Source organism: Tachypleus tridentatus, chromosome 8 (assembly GCF_004210375.1).
Source record: "Tachypleus tridentatus isolate NWPU-2018 chromosome 8, ASM421037v1, whole genome shotgun sequence".
Lineage (NCBI taxonomy): Eukaryota > Metazoa > Arthropoda > Merostomata > Xiphosura > Limulidae > Tachypleus > Tachypleus tridentatus.
In genome coordinates this window covers 131,579,964-131,593,277 of record NC_134832.1, presented here as the reverse complement: position 1 = coordinate 131,593,277, position 13,314 = coordinate 131,579,964, and the positions used below count along the sequence as shown (strand labels likewise).

Here is a 13,314-nt window from a genome sequence, read left to right as displayed (position 1 = left end):
ACCTGTCATAAAGAATGTCTATATCAACATTTTCTTTAGAGAAATAGATGAATTATGCTTGAACAGATAAAAAATATGAAAACTAATACAATAACCTTCCTTTAAAAATCACGACTCTATATATATATGAAACGGAGTTATCAACCTGTGTTTTGTTACAACTTGTAAGAACCCGTTTAAATCAGTTGATGAAAATTTAGAATTTTGGTGGTTCATTTATTTTACACAAAACAACAACATTGGGCTATTTTCTGTGCATTCCTGCGGAGATCCGAACCCCCAATTGTAACATTGGAAATCTAAAAACGTACCGTTGTACCACCCTCGAACAAGAGGTCAGCTGGACTTTCCAACGAAATGACCCGCGTTTGACAACCATTTCAATTATATCAGCTACATGTCGCTTCGCTGGATTGAACGGAAAGATCGATAGCAAAATACGAGACATCTTACTGGTTCGTGAAAATGACGTTTAATTCTCCACATAGCGCAGTTACATTTTCATCGGACAATGGATTATGATGGATTGTGTGATGATAGAACGGCGGTCTAGGATCCAAGTTACAGCATTACGTTTTAAGCTCAGCGTTGATGGGTGCATTTGTTAGTTAAAATATACACGTCAAAGATCTTATTTATGTGTTTTATCCACGAGTTAATCAATTCTACTTCTCGTAATAAACATTAAAAATAGTAAGTAACAATTTTAAAGATTGCTAGTAGAGAGGTGAGACAGATTTATGACAACGAACACATTATCAACGGAAATCGATTCACTCAGCATGCAGGTGTTTCGTGTCCTATGCTATTATCTATATTCTCTTTGTATGTATACTAATTAATATGGCCCGGCATGGCCAAGCGTATTAAGGCGTTCGACTCGTAATCCGAGGGTTGTGGGTTCGAATCCCCGTCACACCAAACATGCTTTCCCTTTCAGCCATGGGGGCGTTATTATGTGATGGTCAATCCCACTATTCGTTAGTAAAAGAGTAGCCCAAGAGTTGGCGGTGGGTGGTAATGACTAGCTGCCTTCCCTCTAGTCTTATACTACTAAATGGCTCGGCATGGCCAAGTGGGTTAAGGCGTTCGACTCGTAATCTGAGAGTGGCGGGTTTGAATCCCCATCGCACCAAACATGCTTGCCAAACCAAACTAATTAGCATAAAATAATCTCAAAATTAAAATAGACGTAGAGAAAACAACCACTCTACAGAGCCAATCGTGTGGGTCGTTTCTACACACTGAAAAGTAAAGGTAAAATTACGTTCGTTACGTAATATTTATTTAACTGTGGAAACTTTAAAACTGTTATGGCTATAAGACAATGAGAATAAATTGAATGTACATTGTGAAAGGTAACTAACCTTCGTTGACTAAACGTGTTCAAGAATTACAGTTTGATTTACACAGCTACAATGCATTGAAATAATATTTACGTTTCTTCATTACAGTATACATTGAGGGTTAATCGCGCTTTGCTAAGAACAGTTTGGTTTGGTTTGCACTTTGCGCAAAGCTGCACGAGGGCTATGTGCACTACCCACCCCTAATTTAGCATTGTAAGACTAGTGTGAAAACAATTAGCCATCACCACCCACTGTCAACTCTTGTGCTACTCCATTACCAACGAGTAGTGGACTTGAACGCTACATTATAACGTCCCCACGGCTAAAAGAGCGAGTATGTTTAACGTGATGGAGATTTTGAGCTTGCGACTCTCACATTGCAAGTCGAGCGTCCAAACCATCTAGCCATGCCGAACGTTAAAAGTGTTCCAGATCCCTTACTGTCCTGGGAACTATCTATTTCCTTTATTATAAGTTATGCATTATCCAGGGGTCATAATTATCCACTTTTGTCAGACAACCAGCCTAATAAGTTTTGGGAGAAAGTTTAGAATATCAGTCGTAGACCACACAGTTTGTGAAATCTTCTCATAGACCCTTCACCGTACGTGAACTTCGACTCCCAAGTCCTTTTTTTTTTTAGCAAACTTAGGGAACTAATTAGATTATTAGAGCTACTTTAGAGAAAGTACCATGCACCAAATTGAATAGAATTAAGGTAATTTCAATTTGTTCGATCACCAGTAAGAGAAAACAGCTTTAAATTTCGAGGTATATATGGAATTTTGTGGCTTTGTCAGCTTCAAATAATTTTTTATTATTATCTTAAAGGTAATAGGAGATATGCCAAGCTCCATCTTAGTGTGTTTGGTGTTGGAGATTGTTTTTTCGTAATCATAACCTGAACTTTACTGATGAGGGCCTTGTTTCACATGAGCTTTATAAAGTGATTGCGTGCATGTGTTTCTACTTATTTGGATATCTTTAAAAGTACATTTCTTTGAAATGTTGTGTTTTGTGAGTCTACATTATTTCACAATTTCTCGCTAAACACGAATCGTTCCTCTGAAAGAGTCATAACATGTTCAATATTCATAAGTTTGGTCTGAGAGGCGGTGTGCTGTGAGATGGTCTAGAATTCACCTTGAACCAAATAAGTCGCCCATAGCTTGCATTTATGGCGTCACGCCACTACTGCAGATCGTTCTTATACAGTGCAATTAACCTTCTGTGTATTATAGTTAAACGATCGTTGCTACATTGTGGTTCACTTTATGTTGGATTCCTATACATTTAGTTTATTAAGGTTTATTCCCCCAGTGGGCAGCGGCCATTTTACAGATTTGCAACACTAATTTTCGAGATTCGATTCCACGCAGTGAACAAAGCAGAAAGCCCAGTGTGGCTTTGCTTTAAAATAAATATTACAGATTAAACGCGACGATATAACTTAACGAACGCCGCCAGTGGCACAGTGGTATGTCTTCAGACTTATAGCGTTAGAAACCGGGTTTTCTTGTACCCGTGGTGAGCAGAGCATAAACATCTCATTGTGTAGCTTTGTGCATAATTAGAAATAAACACATTTAACTAAGTTTTCATTTCCCGTTTTCTTCCACAATTTTTCTACTAGTCCTCAGTAATTTAAATAACAATCAAAATATGATTTCCAAAAATATATTTTTTATTCCTTTTAAGTAGTTAATTAAGATACAGAGTCGTATGAGGACAAATTGATTTTGTTTAATTAAACAATAACGAAGTTACTGAGCTTCATAATCTGTCTAGTTTTTAAATCTAGCTACAACAACACTAATTATACTATTGAAACTTTATAGTGCCAGAAACCTGTGCTAATTTTCCAATGTATCCATAAGTGGAGTATTTATAAAATCAATAGACATCGTAAGCATTGCGTTTGGCTTCGTTAAGATCATAGAAGAGTGTTAATTATATGGTAGGACTGGAATTACGTTGTCAACCTGATATCGTAGTAAAGTTCACACTACGCCTCTAACATAAAATTAGAGAAAAATGCTAATGAATATGTTGTACATTTCATGAGTTCATAAAGCGTAAGACTCACAAGTAAACAGTTCTGAACGAAACGGAAGTTCTGGAGAATGTTACACAAAATATAATTACGAAAATCAGTCTAGTGAATGATTTTAGAACTGTTAACCAAAACGTACTGGATTGGGTGTGGTTAGTGGTTGGTGTGCCTGAACTTTGAGGACTCACAATTTATGCCCAGTTTCTGCAAAATTCCTTTATGTTTATGGACAGTGGATGCGCTACAAAAGTAGTGGTCAAATCCAACTATTTGATCACAATGGTAGCTCAAGCAACCGTTGGAAGTAAGTGCTCTGGGAGAAATTGTGAAACAAACAAACAAAAGAATAAATATACCGAGAGAAAAAAAACCAGCTAAAAATTGGCCTATCTCTTATGAATTTAAATGTGAACCCCAGTGTATACTATGAAGGTCTTATAAAGGTCAGAAAGTGCCAAATACACTCAGTTACGACAAAAATATAACTTATAGATGCTTAAAAGAAAATATTTATAGATCCACTATTGTTTTGTTTAGTGTTCGAGACATTTCATCCAACCAAAACTCTACGAATAATGTACAGAGGAAATGGCTGGCCACATAATACGCAAATATGGAAATATGTTCCAGTCACTCAAATCAGCCACTCCACAGCCTATGTGGTATTAAAACCTGTTGAGAAACGAAACTACACATCTACGATTTACTTCTTTTAACATGGATTTCAATAAGATGTTCAATCTGTCGTCCACTCCATGTCAGTGTCCACGGTTCTATACAGTATTTTCCTGAAGATTTAAAGAAAGGTAAGATTTTTTGCTGTTACTCAGTTGTATATATTTTTTCCTGAAGACATGAAGAAGGAATATCAATCTTTCTGCGCTTTCATGTAGTCTATGTACTAGCTTCTTGGAGAAGAAAGATAAAATTTTGTTCTCTTTCCTACATACCAACTGAAGACCAGAAGAACAGAAGTAACTAAGCTTCTTCGTTTTTCTAATATTCCATTAAAAACGAAATAGAAAGAAAATTTTACATTTCAGTCAACTTCCCTTGTAAACAGGGCGAAACAAATCAATTACACCATCTAGTGTGATGTGCCTTTTTTTTTGGTAGTGATATATTTTTAAATGCTTTGGCTTGATCATAATTATGCTACATTCCTGGTAACTTTTAAACCTGCAGTAACTGTAGACTGATTTTCATCCACACATATATAGAAAGATGCATTAAATCAAGTATAAAACAATGGTCAAAAAGACAATTAAAGGGACGCATAAAAACATACAGTAAGGAAGCCTTAATTCTTTATTATTTGTGTAGATTATCAAACAAAGATATTCACAAAACGTTTGTCCAATTTTCCTATATCACGAGGTATGAGCAGGAATTTCTCAAAGTAACTTCATCATATTTCATTCACTAGGTGGCGGTACTGCTGCACACGACCAAGTTTAGTAACCATATAGGTTTGTTGCTAAGTCCAAAGTTACACAATGACCTATCACTGATCTGCCCACCGTGGATATGGAAACTCGATTTTTTGCGTTATAAGTACTTAAACTTTCCACTGAACCACATCGGGGTTCCGACCGCGTTCGAAGAAAGAAACCTATATTTTTCTGTCGACCAGGTTGACATGAGTAAAGCGTATTTCAAAGAATCCACAACAAATGAATTCTCGCAGTCAGAACATTTACGTCAACAAATCAAACTGCCGCTCTGCTAGGTTTTCAAATAGTATAATAATGTATGTAACCATGTACAAGAAAAGACTTTATCTAAATAATATTCTTTAATCACAACTTCTTACCCATTAACCCATTTTCAAAATTATTATTTTTTGTTCTCCAAAATATAACAGAATGGATACAAAATTAAATATGTTTGAATGAGATGGTTGATGAGTTGTTGTTTTTTTTAAAGTCGATCGTGTGACATGAATAAATACTGAGTATGTGTGTGTTTTCTTATAGCAAAGCCATATTGGGATATCTGCTGAGTCCATCGAAGAGGGAATAAACATTGAAAAGAACTAAAATCTTCAACGTCAAAGGGACTTTATATGCACATGGAATAAATGGACAGATCATAAACCCACTAGAACTAATTGGTTTTAATTTGAAACTACTGTGTGTGTGTTTTATTTTAGCAAAGCCACATCGGTCTACCTGCTGAGCCCACCGAGAGGAATCGAACCCCTGACTTTAACGTCGTTGAAACTACTGATCAATGGGAAAGCAGCTTGTCAACAGTACTCTCTGGAATAAGATTTCTGTCCAATCTCTTGAAGGAATAATGAGATTTACTTTAAGTGTACTCATCGATATCCGATCTATCTCGAACACCAAATTCTTCGATCATCATTTTGACATGCTAGCTACTAGACCACACCACTCGATACACGTGGTGGGCAGAGCACAGATAGCCCATTGTGTAGTAGCTTTGTGCTTACTTCAATATTAAATGTTATTAAATATTTTCCTCTATATTAAAACAATGGAAAGTATCTTTCTTCTTTACCGATATATTTAAAAGTATAGAGTTAACATTTTGTGTTCGAGATCGTTTAAATAATTAATTCTCTACTCAATTTTTGCAACTTTTCTCGTGTCTCTGTGAGGACCGCGTGACAAATTAGATTGAATACACAAAAAGCTCTCACGCACCAAGTGATGCAGACGCACGCAAGAAAGTTTATAGGTCAGTTTGTTTGCTTTCTTATAGCAAAGCCATATCGGACTATCTGCTGTGTCCACCGAAGGGAATCGAACCGCTGATTTTAGCGTTATAAACCTGAAGAGTTACCCACTGGAGGTCAGCACTGCTTGGTTGTTTTTAACGCAAAGCTACACCATGGGCTAAGTACAATCTGTGAAATGTGAGGAATCGAACCATACGTTTTGCGTTGTTAATTCTAACTTACTACTGACTCGCTGGGGAGATACGGATCAGAAAAAAAAACCAGTTGTAAAATCAGAAGTCAATCACAAGGTCTATTTCGTAGAGGTAATAAACATGGAGAAAAATAGCCACATTACTTTTGCATCTCTAAACATACTTTGCTAAAAGTTGTTCCTTCAGATATTTGAAAAGTTAACTGTCTCTTTCATTGTCTTAGTGATCAATCTGCAGGCTTAAGATGTTAAAAATCTGGTTTCGATATCCATGGTGGGAAGAACACAGATAACCTATTGAGTAACTTTACTCTTAGCAACAGCCAAACCCAAATAAGTCTATTTTTCTCTATATATATACATATGTTTAACATTATATTTACCTGATCGTACGCATGTCTGTTTATCTAACTGTTTTTATATCCGAGCCAATGTCTATGGTATCCTGAAATAGTTTCTTCTTGTTTGTTTGTAGACTGTGTTCTTACATACCATAAGAAGTGAAAAATATTTAACGTTGTACGACTTGAAGTTATGCCACAAAACACAAAGGAAACATAACATATAATGACACTTTAGTCACTTATGTTAACAAAATAAACTCGATATAAGAACATAAGCAATGCCGTACTAGTTCGAAAAACCTGAGTGGCTTGTAATAACACGCATACCTTTTTACGTACACTAATATAATACAGTAAACTCTATTTCATATCTGAAGGTCACTTCGTTAGCTCCAGGCATGGTTAATGGTTAGAATGCTCTTGGCTGTGAATTGGAATGTTAATGATTCCATTCCACTTTTTTTTTGAAAAAATAAAACGTGCTCCGCATTTCGAAAACTATAAGAGTGGCTGTTAAATTCTGTCACTCGGACAGACAAGAGTATTTAAAGAGTTGGCGGTGGGTGTTGTTAAGTAGCTGTATTCTATTTCGGATATCTTTTCAAAATTATGAATGGCTATATGTATTAAGTCTAAGTGGCTAAGTAGTAAATCTGGTGGCTAATAATAGGGTTCGATACCTATGACGATGAGAGCACAGTATATAGCTTTGCAAGAAAATGCTAAGCCAAAGAAACACAATTTTTCTAATTCGCGAGGCTTCTGAAATATATGTATTTATCTTTCACGCTTGAATTCGTATTTCGGTTAATGACTGAAATAAATTAACGTTTCGCGGTTTGAACTGAATTATCAAAGTGTGCAATGAAATTTTAATTTAGTGTTTGTGCAATTTTATTTTTTCATATTGTGAAACTTAGAATACCAAATAAGAAAAGAACGAAACATGGAAAAGTGAAACAGACTGCGGTTCAGAAACTCCTTCAAGAACAGTTCGCTCAAACATAGAAGTAAAATTTGATTTTGGTTTATGATAGTTTTGACCTGCTCAAAATAATTATATTTTCGGGGAGTGAAGAAATTCTGAAATTAAAAGTAACACACAGACACATATATCTCAATAGAACTTAAAAACAATAAGTTAATGTTCATTCATAACGCTCAGTTATCGAAATTAAAGAAATAAAATAAAATTTAAGCTATTTAATTTTGACTTTAATACCTATCTTTTCACACATGTATCAAACAACTTTCAATTATGTTTTATTGTAATAATATGTTACCGAAGTTTGAAGAACTAAGTTATATTCGATCTTTTATGAATAATTGTTAATTAATGTCAGTAAAACACGAGTAGTTGCTACAAACGACACTAATATATCACTCATGTAACTAACACAGAAATACACGGCTATGAACTAACTAGTTTTTTAAGTAAGCTTTTTACTTCCATTTACTAAGAATGATATTTACTTTCAAAGATTCGTTTGATTTATCTGATTTCATCGACTCGATTGTTTATTTGTTTTTCAATTTCGCGCAAAGCTACATAAGAGCTATCTGCACTAGCCGTCCCTAAGTTATCAGTGTAAGAATAGATGGAAGGCAGCTAGTCATCACCACCCACCGCCAGCTCTTGGGCTATTCTTTTACCAACGAATAGTGGGATTGATCGTACATTACAATGCCCTCACGGCTGAAAGGGCGAGAATGTTTGGTGTGACATTATGAAGTGTCGACAACCCAATAATTTTATTGTTATATAAAAACGTTCCTGATTTGACAATATAATCACCAAAATAGTGTGTACACACGACCATAGTAAAGTTACACAAGTATACATGATTCCTTAGTACAGGAGGACACAGTAAAACTACATCTATAAAATTATCTTTAGGTATGATACCTAGTAAAGCTGAATTACTTATTTAATTACAATCTAGAATTCAAGCAATTTTTAAATGGAGTAAATTTTACACTCCGTTATATTGCAGAAAATAAACTATTTTGAAATGTTACGAATAATCAATAATTGCAGGTTAGTAATAGGATTAATTAGAAAAGGCAGTTTTCAAGGAACAGTTTTATTGGGATCACTGTATTAGTTGTTGGATTGGGATTACTGTATTAGTTGTTGGATTGGGATTACTGTATTAGTTGTTGGTACATCAGAATGACTTTCCACTTTTCTAATGAGATTAAAAAAAACTTTTATAAATTATTTAAAAGAAAGGAAAACTAAAGATAGAAAGTTACTGCTAAATAACTCTTCTAGTTTTATTAAACTAATAATAATAATAATATGTGTCTGTATATATAAATATATAATTACTGTGCTTTAGAGTAAAGCTAAATCGAGTTATCTGATCTACTCAAGACGAGGTAATCGAACCCTCAGATTTCAGCACTGCAGCTCCATAAGTTTATCGCAGACCCACCAAAGGACATTTATTAGCAAAAAGTAAAGTTTTCCTTCCTTTACTGTGGTTGGAAATATCAATAATAGAAAAACGTTTCTGAATAAAGTGAAGTAACTGCAAGATGTGTTGTGTATCTTGTAATTATTTCTATATCTGACCTGTTGTCTCGCAAAATATGGCAGCCTAATGATTCCGGCTAGCACGGCCTGGAAATATGACCATTCAACTTCTAACCTACAGGTCGCGAAATCCAATCCTGTCACCGAACATGCTCACCCTTTCAGCCATGATGGTGACATGAGATATTCTCTCTATTCGTTGGTAAAGAGCAGCCCAAGAATTGGCGGTAGCTCATGTCGACTAAATACCATCCTTCTAGTCTGTCACATCAAACTTAGGGCCAGCTAGCGCAGATAGCTCTCACGTATCTTTGCGCGAAATTCAACAATCAAACGAACAGTTTATCAGCTCTTAGTTAGGGACGACTATTGCAAATAACTTCTTATATAGCTTTGCTCAAAATCTCAAAACAAACAAATACGCAAACCCACTATACAGTTATCAACATTTGAAAGACATGAGATATAAAATCAAAAACAACAGCAAAAAGAGCAGCTTTATACGTTACAAAAATAAAATGACGCTAAATGAAATTTACTAACAAAATAGTAAAAAAAATTAAAGGTTTAGTTTATACCTACATTTTTATTAATTATTTGTGTGTCTTCTCTCACAAGTTATATTTAAACGTGCTAGTATACTATGTTATTGTATTTTGTATTCGGAAAATCTAATTTGTACAGCAGGAGTCTCACGAGTAAGTAGAGGTTAAAACAACCACCTTCAGTGTTTAATCATAAAATCCTAATGCTAAAACTGATTCTCACCAAAAGTCTCTAGTAAGGTTGGAGGGGCCTCAAGTTTTTGTTTCGGAAACACATTTTACAAATAATCAAAATATTCTGAAGAAAGTATTCAATTATGAAAGTGGTTTATAATAGTAGTTTTACACTGAATGAATTATCAATTTTTAATAGTTTTTAATATTGTACGTTATTTAACCTTAATATTTTCTTGCGTTATGTAAGTAATACAGTGTTACTGCTGTAATTTCGAAAGGAAGTGTGGTATATGAACTACATGGATCAGTAGCTCTCAAACTATTTTGTTCCTAGACCACAACGGGATCTATACGCTATGGTGCCACTTCCTTTCTGTAATTATGCAATTATTCCAAAAATTGAGAACCGTCGTCTTAGAATCAGGTGAAAACCGAACAGAAAAAAAAACGTAACATTTAAATATATTTTTAATCTATTATAAAACTGTAAAATATGTAGTGTGTAAATCAAGCTTAGGCGAGCGTATGATTTATTATTATAATTATAACAAGTTCACGATTTTAGCCGCGGCATAGTGGCTCATAAAACGACTTTGAGTTATTTTGCGTTTCTTTTTTTTTCTTTAAGTACAAACGTTTAACTCCTAGCTCCGTCATCTTTTGATCGATTTGAGAACTAATTACAGCCTTGGACTCAGGAGGTCAAATGCTTTCGGCTGGCGTACTTAACCACGTTAATTATCTCATAACAGATTAATTTACTCAAATCCTGCCTTAAATAATTTCAATTTGAAGGTAGACTGGTGGAGATCCTGATGAATAATAAAACTGAATCGGGTATAAGTACCTCCTCCCGCTTGGAATTTCTGGCGCATAAAAATTTAACTAATAGAAAGAAAAAAAGGTATTATAATAAATTGATAAACCTTAATCCTGCTCCAAGTAATTTCAAATACTGCGGCTACTGAAGACTCCTTCTTGTTTATTTTCGAATTTCATGTGTGATTCCCAAGACGTTTCATGCATATCTTATAAGTTTTAATGTAGCTAAATGCAAAGTTATGAGTTATGATTCCAAGCAAAGGTTTCTGTTCTGAGTCATGAAAAGGAAAAAAGTTTTTACTGTAAAATAAGATGTAAAAAAGGATTCATATGAAGTCAGTAAAATTTCTTTTCTTTGATAATCCCGTTTGTTGCATATGAATTGTTTATATGATACACTTCTTTAAAGTATGTCATAAAGAAAAACTTCATTGTTAGTTGTAAATGTATCAGTAACTCAACAATAAATCATCAAACACGCGTCAGTAGTGCAAGTCACGTGGTTACAATCTTGCGTTCGTTGGTCGAAACCCATAGCACTTCTGCTTGCGTCTGTTTTTCCTTGTTTTGTTTTCACTGTAATAATTATCCTCGGAGTCTTGCAAGAACGTCCCAATTGTCCCAAATCGTGTTTACCGTGGCAAGTTAATGAATTTGAGTCTGAGTAAATATGGTAATCTTGTCTGAGCAGAATACTTCTAATGAAACTCTGTCGAGTTCGGCGACTTTTAATGAGCAAATACTTTCCTTTGAAGATCCCGATAATCTGAAAAAAAAACACTCGCGGTTTTGTGAGATTTCCACTCATACCTGAGAAGAGAGTGATGCTATTTTGATAACAGAAGCCTTCTAATTTTAAGCTTGGTTGACTATACATCATAAGACCTCAATTACTTCCCTACAATTTATGAACCACTGTTATTATTTTTTGTTATATTGACTATACGTACTTTTAGGAACTTTAAGGAGTTTTTCGTGTGTTTACTTTTACATGAACGTGTCTTTGAAGTACCTTTTATAGCCGTATGTCAGTGTGTTTTTGCACCAAGGCGTTCTAGTTCGCTGGATAACAATATTTGCACCCACGATAATGACATCTTAGCTTTCAACTCAAGTGAGTCCATATTTGTAGCAGTCACGTTACGTGTAGACAACGATATCTGAAAGAAAAAACTGTTTGTTTGTTTGTTTTTTGGAATTTCGCACAAAGCTACTCGAGGGCTATCTGTGCTAGCCGTCCCTAATTTAGCAGTGTAAGACTAGAGGGAAGGCAGCTAGTTATCACCACCCACCGCCAACTCTTGGGCTACTCTTTTACCAACGAATAGTGGGATTGACCGTCACATTATACACCCCCACGGCTGGGAGGGCGAGCATGTTTAGCGCGACGCGGGCGCGAACCCACGACCCTCGGATTACGAGTCGCACGCCTAACGCGCTCGGCCATGCCAGGCCTTAGAAAAAACAAAAAAAAACAAAAAACAGAGAGAGATTATTTAGGTGCTGTTACTATGTTTATTGTAACTTATGCTGATGTTTAAATCTCAGAAGTCTGTCCATAATTGGATTTAAATGTTTCATTAAAGCACGCCCCCCAGTGGCATACTGGTACGGCTACGGACTTATACTACTAGAAACTGGGTTTCGATACCCCTGGTGGAGAGAAAACAAACAACCCTTTATATATTCTTGTGCTTAATCACAAACAACATTAGAGCACATGCAACACCGTAAACGATGTGTATTAATAATATTTTATGTAACAGTTATTCAAAAGTCGAGAATATTCTATAAATATAAGTCAAAAAATACAATTCATAATACAGCATTAAATAAATTGTAACCATACAAATAGCTTTTTTGTTAGATGTACGCTTGGATGGCTTAAACACAGATCAGTTGAAGAGATTTGTTATCGTATAAAAGACCTTCTTAGCTTGTTTGTTTGTTTGTTTTTTAATTTCGCGCAAAGCTACACGAGGGCTATCTGCGCTAGCCATCCCTAATTTAGCAGTGTAAGACTAGAGGGAAGGCAGCTAGTCATCACCACCCACCGCCAACTCTTGGGCTACTCTTTTACCAACGAAAAGTGGGATTGACCGTCACATTATAACACCCCCACGGCTGGGAGGGCGAGCATGTTTGGCGCGATTCGGGCACGAACCCGCGATCCTCAGATTACGAAGCGCACGCCTTAATGCGCTAGGCCATGCCAGGCCTAACTCAATGGGAGACGTGTAATATAAGTTTTCTATTATGTGAAAAATCTGGATAAAATAATCTAAATACAATGGTTTTTCAAAGTATGCTTTTTTGTAAGTAAAGAAATTATCCTAAGTGTGTCATTTAATCCAAATGTTTTGCATTAGTAACTGATTAAATCATGTAGCTTTGGTAGATGTCATAGAAGGAGAAAAGAATTAAAACGGACACATCTGGAGAAGAAAACGTACTTTTTATAATCTCAGACGTATTACCTTACACAAACATTTATTTCTTTTAACGGCCCGGCATCGCCAGTTGGTTAAGGCATTAAATTCGTATTCCGGAGGTCGCGGGTTCGAATCCCCATCATACCAAACGTGCTC

At 35.4% G+C, this 13,314-nt stretch overlaps 1 long non-coding RNA gene across 1 annotated transcript in view; it reads right to left on the bottom strand.

Annotated features, from left to right (window-relative positions):
* Positions 1-6,983, bottom strand: part of LOC143223506 (uncharacterized) — a 51,559-nt gene extending 44,576 nt beyond the window's left edge. The window contains exon 1 of the long non-coding RNA XR_013012941.1: positions 6,683-6,983. This is a non-coding gene — a long non-coding RNA (uncharacterized LOC143223506). The remainder of the gene's footprint in view (positions 1-6,682) is intronic.
* Between the last annotated feature and the right edge of the window lie 6,331 nt (positions 6,984-13,314).